General features: G+C 44.9%; 1 pseudogene; it reads right to left on the bottom strand.

Annotated features, from left to right (window-relative positions):
• Positions 1-6,535, bottom strand: part of LOC119406515 (carbohydrate sulfotransferase 1-like) — a 22,418-nt pseudogene extending 15,883 nt beyond the window's left edge.
• Between the last annotated feature and the right edge of the window lie 5,371 nt (positions 6,536-11,906).

The following is an 11,906-nucleotide window of genomic DNA, read 5'->3' as shown; positions in this document are numbered from 1 at the left end:
AAGCATTGCAGATGGTATAACGTTTGTGGCAGAGACAGTAATGATATTCTCATTTCATCATGAACAGCTCCACAAAAGCGGTTTCTACGACTCTTACCACGACTACTCTGGCAAGCATCACACTGCAACACAAACTGATGAGGCTTCTGGAGAAAAAAAACGGTCAAATGGTGAGCAAGTTGTGCTTGAGCACGCCTAGCCTTCTGAAACTCAAGTGATATGTCGTCAATGTAGTGATCTGTTTGCAAACATTCGGAGCAAGTTAACGATGTCAAAGTGTATCTTTTTCTCATTTTGGTATGATTGCATTTCCATAAGCAAAAGACAAAGCATGGGCTAGCTTCCCAACCTAGCCATATGATTCGATGGTATTCCACACACCATGACTAAAGTTTGCCAAGGAATATTTTTCGCCACTTCTATGTGTTGGAATATCCTTAAACTGTCTCGGACTAGCTTGGACTGTATGACTTAGCATAACTGCGAAAGATTACAACTAAGTACATGCTTACAAAAATTATTTGGTGTCATTGTCTTGCGCATGGTTACTTGCCAAAGCCACCCCTGTGTGAGTGCTCAATAAGATGAGCGCATGTGCAATCATTGGATCTTGGCGTGCCTGTATAGTGCACTATCATTGGATCTTGACGTGCCTGAATCGTGCAAGCGGGGCTAACAGTTCTCAGTGCTTGCACTCATATGCATGGATGGTTAGGATTGTTTAGAGAGCTTCTCAAACAGGTTGGCATTCAGCACGTCAGTTTCTAACAATTGAGTGGGACTAGGTGTTAGCAAATAATGTTACCTCATCATGTGAATTAAGCAAGTGGGGTCACAAAGCGCTCGCAAGCAAAGAGGCTCGGCTGACTACGACCATCGGACTTTATATAGACACCATCGGTGGATATATGTTGTAAGCGTAGCTGCAAAGAACCGTCACCGGCCTATCCACTTATTCCGGAGAATTACGTTATAGTCAGAACTATTGGTATATTTCACTTTTCGTCAGCGGACGCTTCAAACCAGCGCGATCGAAGTGCTTGCTGCGCACCATCGGAAAGCTCCTTATACCGTTCCGACACCTGGAAAGCCACTCTCGGCGATGTTGCGCGTCGCCAAGATAGGAATGGAACTTCCATCTCTGGCTCTGTGCAATATGTGCGGTACTGTAGAATGGAACCTCTTGGAAATTCAAACGTTTTCGAAAGCTACGGAGCGCATAACAGCAGGAACGTATCCCCACTAAGGTAGCGACAGTGCAGCCAGCTATAGGTCTATCTCGACGCCAATAGTTGGTACTTGTAGTACTGCCATTTCTTCTTTGTTTTTGTAAACAAAATTCAGTATTGAGTATTGGTATTTTTATCAGGGTACGGGTATAGTCATAAGCCCAATCTATGTTAGCTACCTGCTAACGTCTCGTATATTTTTACAAAAGTATTGTTCCGCATGATCATGTACGATTCACAGGTATGACTGTTGTAAATCTTTGTATCATCTCACATGTTGCCATGTAAGTGGTCCTCTGGGTCCGGTCAAGCCGCTTTTCTTATGGCTTTTAGCCCAGGAGGCAATCCATAATATTTTTCCACTGTATTGGGGTCAATAAGGAGAATTGAGTTGAATAGCAGTAACACTGTGAAGATATCAAAACTCCTGATTGCATCAAATCTCATCTCAGCTGTATACATGTGGGTGAGATAAAAAGGCAGAGGGAACAAAATACTAATATTTTCCATTGTTTCATTTCATTCGGGTGGCGCATCGGTGCTGTGCAGTCACTAAATATCACTAACTACGTTCTTCACGACTGCTTACTAAGACATTACATTAACCTAATAAATTGCTTGCGTTTGTTTTTCTTGTGGGCATTAACGGTCATTGCTGACACGAAGTCCACGGATTCCATTTCGAGGGTCCTATCTAAGGCATGCTGAGACACCATGAGAAGAAATGCACGTTCCACACCGCGACGAGGGAGTCCTCCGCAGGGTGCTGTCAATGCACTACCTGGTGGGTTGCGGCGTCGCGGTCTCACCGGCACGCACTGAGAACGCCTCCTCGGAATCAAAAGCACTGACACTTCAAGACGTCTCTGCTGTGCTTGAAGAAATCGAGACGCGGTTTAGGGACAATCACGAGCCTGCTATTCAGAGGAACACTAATGTGCTCGCAGAACACCTCTGGAACCAGGTATCCACGTTGGCTGCGACTCCTCACGAGGTCTGAGAACCTGAGCAGAACAAGAAAAAGTGGCGTCTGGAGTCGCGGCCGCTACTACCTCGACGTCGTTGCGAGACCCTACTTCTCGGCGAAGTCTGACTGAGGAAGACAGTAAGTCGCCTTCGCCGCGGTCGTGCCCGGAGAAGATGGCTTGAAAGTCCTTTGCGAACATGACAGCAGGTGCTCCGAAACGACGTATGGGAATTTTCCTGGCAAGATTTGCCGGCACATCATGTGGACTTACGAGTGTTGATTGTCAATAAGCTTTAATATGCGATCCGTTGGAGACAAAATGGGCATGGAGGGATGCGCTGCCAAAGGGGCATTACGTCTTGCTCCTTGACAACATTCGCGAGAACGTTCCATCGCAGGGAGAGGAGGGCGCAAAGCTTTGTAGGATAACGGTTGCACACACGCAGGATTCGTACTTTAACCTTGAAGTATCTCAGGATCTAAACTTTAGCTCCCTGCCTATTGAGTTTTACGGCATGCTGGATGGCTATCCGTGTTCGGCGCCTTCTTTCCAAGTCATGTCCTACGACGCGAAGCGATGGCACCACTTTCCGCTTGATTCATTTCAAGAACCGTGCCGCTGCAATCATGACGAAGAGTTTACCCGGCATTTTCATCACCAGTTCCGGGCAAGACATGAAACTCTGAAATATGACCATTTTTCTGGGTCGAGTGCGCCCAGTATTTTTTTCTTCTAATGATTGCGTGTGTGAAAGTGCCTGCCACAAAGCAATGTAACGATGAAGCCGAGAGGTCGTCAACAGGGCACCTACCATTTCAATAAACTCAAATTCTCATTTCAACAAATTTTCTCTCGTTTTTCTCCCTACAATGTTGTAACCTCTTTCCTACACCATGAACGAACTTGACTTCGTATGAGCGATGTTATGATTGAAATCTCATCTTCAACGTCAATCTTTCCTTATCTTTCATCTTCAACGTCGAGACATACTCGCCGCCATCATCGTAATTCAACGACACCATATTTTACGCGAACAGATTTGTTCAAATTTTCTTTTTTCCCTAGAACTTTAACTGGCTGGAATAATTCTTTGTTGCCTTCTGTCACATTGTGATTATTTTGAAGTGTATGATTAATGTTTCTGTTTGCTTGTTTGTTTCTTGTTCTTTCCCTCACCCTACTTGGACCTGTATAATGTCCGCAGTATTGAATAACGAAAGAAATAAATGTTGAATACTGAGCGAAGTAATTGCCACGAAAGGTTTGTTCCTGGCATTCTGGGCTCGTTCGTCGAATAGTTCGGGCTATTCTTAAAATATTCCTCGCCCATACTTTCTATACCGTCTAGACTAATCTACCGATTTTCGTGGCCACCTGGTTGGCAGGTATGCCTTGAGAAGCTAAGGCTTTCACGAGTTGTGTAAACACCTGCGACCCATCCGACAACGTGCCAGCCGATAATTCAAATTATCTCATTAAGGACTGAATACACAGAGATGTCTGAAGAACCGCTATGTCTTTTTAATGCCTACCTACAAGCCTAGCATAAAATTGCACGTATACTGTAAATGTTCATTGTTGATTGCAAAGTGATCTACTGCCCGTAAGGAGGCTGATAAATTCAGTGTTCTCACCGCTACTATTCTGTGGGCTTAATATTTCTCGACAAAGTTGATACCTTCAAAAAACACGTGTGGCCTTCTTGATTTGTTGACATGTCGTGAGAACGGCATAACAAAAGGCTAAAGTTGCAGCGGCAAAAGCCTTTGCTGGAGTTCACTTTCCCGCTTGTCCTGTTCATTCCAATCGTATGCGCTACGGCGACTCAGATCCACGGTCATCAACGTTGCAGAAAAACTATCTGCTGGGTAACGCACAGGCCTAATGTTGGGCTTGACAGTTGGTCTAGTCTGTCCTATTGTTGTCATTGGGGTGACGTATCGTATTCTGCACTTGCGCATTACTATCGCGAGGGAGATCGAATAGCTGGATGTTCTATAGAGACGGCCATACACTGCTACCCTTGCGCTTCCTCAAAGCACTAACAGGGATCGGATATGGAAGCTCTATGATTGGTTACAACCAAAAAAAAAATAAGCTCCTCCTACAGAACCGCACCTGTCCTTCACCTTTGAAGAGCATTCGTGCCTGCTAGTTTACTCACGATCAGCAAGTATCTTTATATCGACTAATTTAAATACTACTCAAATTTGTTTAAAAGATCCGCCGTTTCTACCTAAAACATTACATTTGGCTGAGCTGAGATGTTAAACCCTGGCGAGATTGACCAGGACGTTCAAGTTCCGACCTAAAACTATCTGGAACATTCTAGAAGTGCATTCGTGAAGACGTCACGAAAATAAGTAAGCGCTATTGGATGGAGAATTTCTGTAAATGCTCTGTGGGACAACCACGGCTGTGGGTGGGGGAGCCTGCGAGAGCACTTCGTTCTCACAACCTGCGCTGGCTACGAGATGTCACCGATGCGTGGAATCCACCGTGTTCCCCTCGCCAAGAGATGTCGTATATTATATTATATTATATTACATTATAATATAATATATTATAATATATTATATTATATTATAATATATTATATTATATTATATTATATTATATTATATTATATTATATATTATATTATATTATATTATATTATATTATATTATATGCTACCTCTAGGTAGCAGAGTTTAGCGTTGGCCTGATACTTTTTTTTTCGTGGGCACCGCCATATTGCCTATCGGGCGGCACCGTCTCTGGTCTGGCATCCCACTGGCATGTGCGAAGCTCCGCGTCTGTATGCAAGGTATTCGTGCGGTTGCAGTCGGTTTTTTTTCGTGCTGGTGCGCTGAATTTTGTATCAAGGTATGCAGTCTATGTACAAAATGAGTCTCGAGACATCCTGAAAAGTTTTGATCCGTTCGGGGTGAAAGATGTTTATATACGACGGTGCGAACGTGTCGCAAGTGGTCGATGTCGTATATCTGCGGCACTCTTTCTGCTGGAAATACGCGCAAATATTTTGACTCGTTCTAGTAGTGCTGATGACTACGGTGCTGATGTTTACATGCAAGTGCTGGCAACCTTTCTGGATACAATGAATTTTTGTCTTCGGTTGTAATTTTTAAGTTTGTTTTTTTTTTTTTCGCTCGCGGTTGTGTATGCTGTCACACCGACTTCGGCTTGCGGTAGTGCGTGAGCACGCAGTCTCGATTTCGTGGAAAGGACCGCATCTGTTTTTTGTTCACATACTGTTGTCTATCTTGATTCTCGACTTTTATGCGACCGCTTATTACTCGATCGTTTATTGGCTACCTGTGTGAACGAAATTAGTACTGTTTACAGGGAGGTGCTCGTACATAAAAACGGTGCTGATGTTTACATGCCAGCGCGCTTTTTTTTCTTTCGAGAATCGTGACACTTGATTGGATTTCGGCGGCGATAAAGTGAAGATGGTTAGAGAGTTTCTTCTGCCAGTGATGCACGAAACGCGCCTGGGCTCGAGCCTATTATCGGCGTCAGAGGTGATTCGTGTTTATTTTTTTTAATAACTTCGTCTACCAGGTGCACTGTCTTTGCGAAAACCTTGCTGTCGTTCGCAAAGCTAAGCAGCGAAATTAGCAGTTATAGAAATATTGGAGAAGCGTAATAACATGGCCGGTTTTTGTTTTCCGCTTAGAAGAAAATAAACTATGTGTAGCGAAGCGTTCTAACTTGGTAATGGGTCGTCCTCTCGAGCACCTTCTAGTGGGTCGCCCCCTTCGGCTCTTTTCGAAGAGAACGCAGCTAGCGCTGAGAGTCGGCCCCACCTTGTTGTTGCGCCGATAATAAACCTCTTTACAATTTGGTGGAGAGTGCTGGGCCTTCACAACAACTTCGGCCCTCATTCGATGCCCCTGGCTCTTCGATCTCGAACCCTGCCGCCTACCATGCCTCAGGACGCCTCCCAGCAAACGCCCCCGCCCGCACCGACACACGACACCATAACTGTGACTATACCTCAATTCCGAGCGATCGCGCTGTAATTGCTAAAAGGAAATGCGCCTCCGTCGTTCCCTTTTAGTCTTGGACTGTAGCGCCTGAACTTGGAGCTGACCATGGTCATCAGGATCCGCAAGACACCATAACTGTGAGTATACCTCAACGTCGAGCCATTGCGCTGTAATTACTAAAGGGAGATGCGCCTCCGTCGTTCCCTTTTAGACTTGGTGTGCATCGCTAAAGACAGTCAGATATGACTGGTTGTCGCTGAAACTCACCTTCCTTGCTTTGGGGGCCGTTTCTGCAGGTAGCCCTGAAAGTTTAATTTGTCTGCTTGAATGACACTGAACTGCATATTGTCGCTTACTTCTTGATTGTTGACATTTAGAAGGCAATCCGTGAGCGCCTTTAAGAGAAACGCTGCTCACCTCAACATTAACGAACTGATGAAACATCCCTTTTTTTATCAGCTACACAGTTCTGAAGGGGCATTCGTGCCCAAGATTGCAGCAAATGCGGAGATTGGACCGTTGCCAGCATTACAGACTGATGTGACATATTCCCCATTGCAAAATGATGCGTAGGTATGCTGAGTGCAGTGTCACACAGCATTGCAGATGGTATAACGTTTGTGGCAGAGACAGTAATGATATTCTCATTTCATCATGAACAGCTCCACAAAAGTGGTTTCTACGACTCTTACCACGACTACTCTGGCAAGCATCACACTGCAACACAAACTGATGAGGCTTCTGGAGAAAAAAAAACGGTCAAATGGTGAGCAAGTTGTGCTATTTTGAGCACGCCTAGCCTTCTGAAACTCAAGTGATATGTCTTCAATGTAGTGATCTGTTTGCAAATATTCGGAGCAAGTTAAGGATGTCGAAGTGATATCTTTTTCTCATTTTGGTATGATTGCATTTCCATAAACAAAAGACAAAGCAGGGGCTAGCTTCCCAACCTAGCCATATGATTCGATGGTATTCCGCACACCATGACTGTAAAGTTTGCCAGAGTTCTCTTGCGAACATGCCACCAGGTGCTCGAAACGACGTATTGGAACTTTCCTGACAGGATTTGCCGGCACATCTTGTGGACTTACGAGTGTTGATTGTCACTTAGCCTTAATATGCGATCCGTTGGAGACAAAATGTGCATGGAGGGATGCGCTGCCAAAGGGGCATTGCGTCTTGCTCCTTGACAGCATTCGCGAGAACGTTCCATCGCAGGGAGAGGAGGGCGCAAAGCTTTGTAGGGTAACGGTTGCACACACGCAGGATTCGTACTTTAACCTTGAGGTATCTCAGGATCTAAACTATCTCACTGCCTATTCAGTTTTACGGCATGCTGGACGGCTATCCGTGTTCGGCGCCTTCTTTCCAACTCATGTCCTACGACGCGAAGCGATGTCACCACTTTCCACTTGATTCATTTCAAGAACCGTGCCGCTGCAATCATGACGAAGAGTCTACCCTGCATTTTCATCACCAGTTCCGGGCAAGACATGAAACTCTGAAAGGTGACCATTTTTCTGGGTCGTTACAGATGCGCTGCCAAAGGAGCATTACATCTTACTCCTTGACAACATTCGCGAGAACGTTCCATCGCAGGGAGAGGAGGGCGCAAAGCTTTGTAGAATAACGGTTGCACACACGCAGGATTCGTACTTTAACCTTGAAGTATCTCAGGATCTAAATTTTATCTCCCTGCCAGTTCAGTTTTACGGCATGTTGGATGGCTATCCGTGTTCGGCGCCTTCTTTCCAAGTCATGTCCTACGACGCGAAGCCATGGCACCACTTTCCACTTCATTCATTTCAAGAACCGTGCCGCTGCAATCATGACGAAGAGTCTACCCTGCATTTTCACCACCAGTTCCGGGCAAGACATGAAACTCTGAAAGGTGACCATTTTTCTGGGTCGTTACAGATGCGCTGCCAAAGGAGCATTAAGTCTTGCTCCTTGACAACATTCGCGAGAACGTTCCATCGCAGGGAGAGGAGGGCGCAAAGCTTTGTAGGATAACGGTTGCTCACACGCAGGATTCGTACTTTAACCTTGAAGTATCTCAGGATCTAAACTTTATCTCCCTGTCTATTCAGTTTTACGGCATGCTGGATGGCTATCCGTGTTCGCCGCCTTCTTTCGAAGTCATGTCCTACGACGCAAAGCGATGGCACCACTTTCCACTTGATTCATTTCAAGAACCGTGCCGCTGCAATCATGACGAACAGTCTACCCTGCATTTTCATCACCAGTTCCGGGCAAGACATGAAACTCTGAAAGGTGACCATTTTTATGGGTCGTTACAGATGCGCTGCCAAAGGAGCATCAAGTCTTGCTCCTTGACAACATTCGCGAGAACGTTCCATCGCAGGGAGAGGAGGGCGCAAAGCTTTGTAGGATAACGGTTGCACACACGCAGGATTCGTACTTTAACCTTGAAGTATCTCAGGATCTAAACTATCTCACTGCCTAGACGGGAGGCTGGCGCACTCCCGTCTAGCCTCAGAGACTGCACTCCGCGTAGCTCCATCTTTGAGGCCATTTCCGTTGAGGGAAAAGTGCGCTGGGGGTCGCACTTCGCGCTCGCGAGTCTTCTGCCGTTGCGCGGCGTCTTTGAAAGAGTGGCTGCATATTTGGAAATAATTGCACATCCAACCCTATTTGCGGGCGCATTGCCCACCTGTTTTTCAATAGAGCGTGTACAGTATAATAAGTCTCAGGAGCTTATTTAGGATAGGACTAAGGGTTTAAGTGGTAAATATATCGCCAATGTCAGAGTCCGGGCCGCTCCCCAGATTGTCCTGTGATTGATTGGGTGCAGTGTGTCGGAACGGAACAAAAACCGAAAACGAAAAACGAAAAAAAACGATATTTTTGACCGGAACGAAAACGTAACCGAAACTATCGTATTTCGTTCCTGAGTGAAACCGCAATTCATTCGGTTTTCGGTTCACGAGAAAACTTCCCAATCCGGAGCAAATGAGCTCATGCAGTGTGAGCGTATCTCAGGGTACAGTATTAGCGCGTACCTCAGGCAGGAATTCCAAAGCAAAGATATGTTGAAATTGTGCGAAAAACGAGAACAATGGCAACCAGAGATGTTTATATTACCGCAAGCGGACTTTTGTGCGCCATGTCGCTCAGGCCGAAGTGGAGAGGGCATTGTCGGCGCTGAAGTTTGTTACAGCAAAAGTTGTTTGTTAAAACAGCTGATTTTGGCGCCATAGTTCTCCGCCGCCGCCGGTGTCCGTCACCGCTGTCGCGTGAATAAGAAAACATGAAATGAGAAACAAATTTCTAGGATCGGATGGGATTTTAACCCGCGCCCTCTGCGTGGCAGTCGGGTCTTCCACCACAGTGCCACGCTGGTGCTTGTAACTCCTTCGCAAAAATACTCTATACAGGCATCATGTCGGGCAAAGAATCGTGGGCAAGGATTCAGAGCTGATCGGGCAGCTGACGTTGGTTGGACTGTCTAACCGTGCACTCTGGACATTGCAGGTAGGAATCTGTTCATTTGTTTAATCTAGCACAAGTCCTACCGATCCGCTCTGAACACTTATTTTGTTTCATCATTTAAGAAGCGCAAAATGACACGGGGACGAAGCATAGACACACACAGGACATTTGCCGTGTCATTTTGCGCTTCTTAAATGATGAACCATTTCCAACTAGGCCAAACAGCCGTTTTGCTGAACTTATTTGTTTCCCGACACTGCCATTTTTGTTGTTGATATTATTTATGAACGAAGTGTGAGCCGACCCAAAAAATGGAAAAAAGCCTAAATGCCCTGACAGACTTTGCCAGTGCTTTGGGTGAAAAAACACCAAGTAGAGTAAAAGAAATAGGAAAGGCAATGCTCGGGATGACCACGAGGCTTCTGGACGTTATCTCCGCTATCAAAACAGATGTGAACACTACTGATTCTATGCACAATGCTATCAAGGCGGACTTGATATCCATCAGGGCATCAGTAAACTTCACTAGTGATAGCTTTGACGAGCTGAAAAGTGAAATAAAATCACTGCATAAGGAATTGAATGAGGCAAGAACTCGAAGCATCGAGTGTCAGAAAGAAAACGCACAAATGAAGAAAGATCGAAGTGACACAAGGAAACAACTGATAGATCTGCAGGAATACTCAAGACGTAACAACATTGAACTGAAAGGCATTCCCTATGCTGCGAAGGAAAACCTAGTGGAGATTGTGGGAAAGATTGCCGAGTGCTTACGTGTTGTGGTCACCGGCCAAGATTTTGATGTTGCCCACAGAGTTCCGGCAAAGGCAAACAATGTCCCAAACGGCGTGGTTAAGTTTCTGTCGCGCTCCAAACGTGATCTTATATTGAAGTCAGCAAGGAAGAACAGGCTTAACGCGCCGGTGCTTGGGTTCATTGCAAATCAACCTGTGTTCGTGAACCAACATTTGTGTCTTGAAAATAAGATCCTATTAGGTAAGACCATACAGAGAAAGAAAGATAAGAACTGGAGATTTGTCTGGGTTTCCGAAGGAAAAATTCTGGCAAGGAAGTCGGAAAACTCAAAGGTAATTCACATTACATGCGAGGATCATCTCGCGAAAATAGTTTAGGTGCTCCTCTTGTTTACCTGCTGAAAGGGTTTTCAGAGTCATGGCTGTCACGATAGCTCAAGTAGATCGACTCCTCGATGAACAATGTACTATCCGTAGCATAAGGAAAAACCTAAACTCGCTTCTTGCCTTCCTATCTAAACATGTAAACAGTTTCGACGTGATAGCCACCCACAGAAACGTGGTTAAAAAAAGGAGATAATGTTACAATTCCCGGATACGAAACCATAACGCATCAACGCGACTCATGTTCGTGTGGTGGCGGAGTGGCGCTTTTTGTGAAAAAAAGCTGCGCATATACAGTTAGACCCTCATTGAACTGCAGTTCTCCATATCTAGAAGCCCTCATTATCAGACTGCACTGTTTTGGCATAATCGGCGTACTTTATCGTCCACCAAATTCTAATGCAACGCACTTCCTCCATAGGATGGAAGAAACTCTTCTATCTATCGACTAAGTACCAAAATCAAGCCGTCATCATTGGGCATGTGAATATCGACACCACTCTAGTTACATTCATTACACACAGTTGGTTAATTCATTCAGTTTTTATCTCATAGACACCCCTACAAGAGCGACTAGCACTTCAGCAACAACGATTGATCACATTTTAACCAATAATAATATCTGGGGTTTAACGTCCCAAAACATTTTAACTAACGTAACATCGAAAGTGAACGCTGATGTTTATGATGAACCAATAGCAGATCACCTTTATACCTTTGTTTCCATTATGAAAACAACAAACAAGAACGCGCTATTTTCCACCGCTACCAACAAAATAGATTACAACTTACTATTAGATAACATTCTCGCCATTGAATTTGAAACTTTGTATGACGATGATGTCAATATTGAACTTGAAAACATAGCAAAAGCCCTTTGCCGTGCCATTGAAAATAGCCGTTCAAACGTATCTGCACGCTCATATAAAACCCCGCTAACTCCTTGGATGACAACAGAGATCGTTGCACTGCTGAAGAAGAAGGACTTCTGGTACCACAAGTGGAGACAGCATAAGGAAAATAAATATTTAGGCGAGTTTAAACTGTTGAGGAACAAGACTGTACTTCTGATGAGGCAGCGAAAGAAGGCCTATTATTCTCGTCTTATTCTTCAAGTGCAAGG

The sequence above is a fragment of the Rhipicephalus sanguineus genome, chromosome 10, assembly GCF_013339695.2.
Source record: "Rhipicephalus sanguineus isolate Rsan-2018 chromosome 10, BIME_Rsan_1.4, whole genome shotgun sequence".
Taxonomy (NCBI): Eukaryota; Metazoa; Arthropoda; class Arachnida; order Ixodida; family Ixodidae; genus Rhipicephalus; species Rhipicephalus sanguineus.
This window is presented reverse-complemented; position numbering and strand designations above follow the sequence as displayed.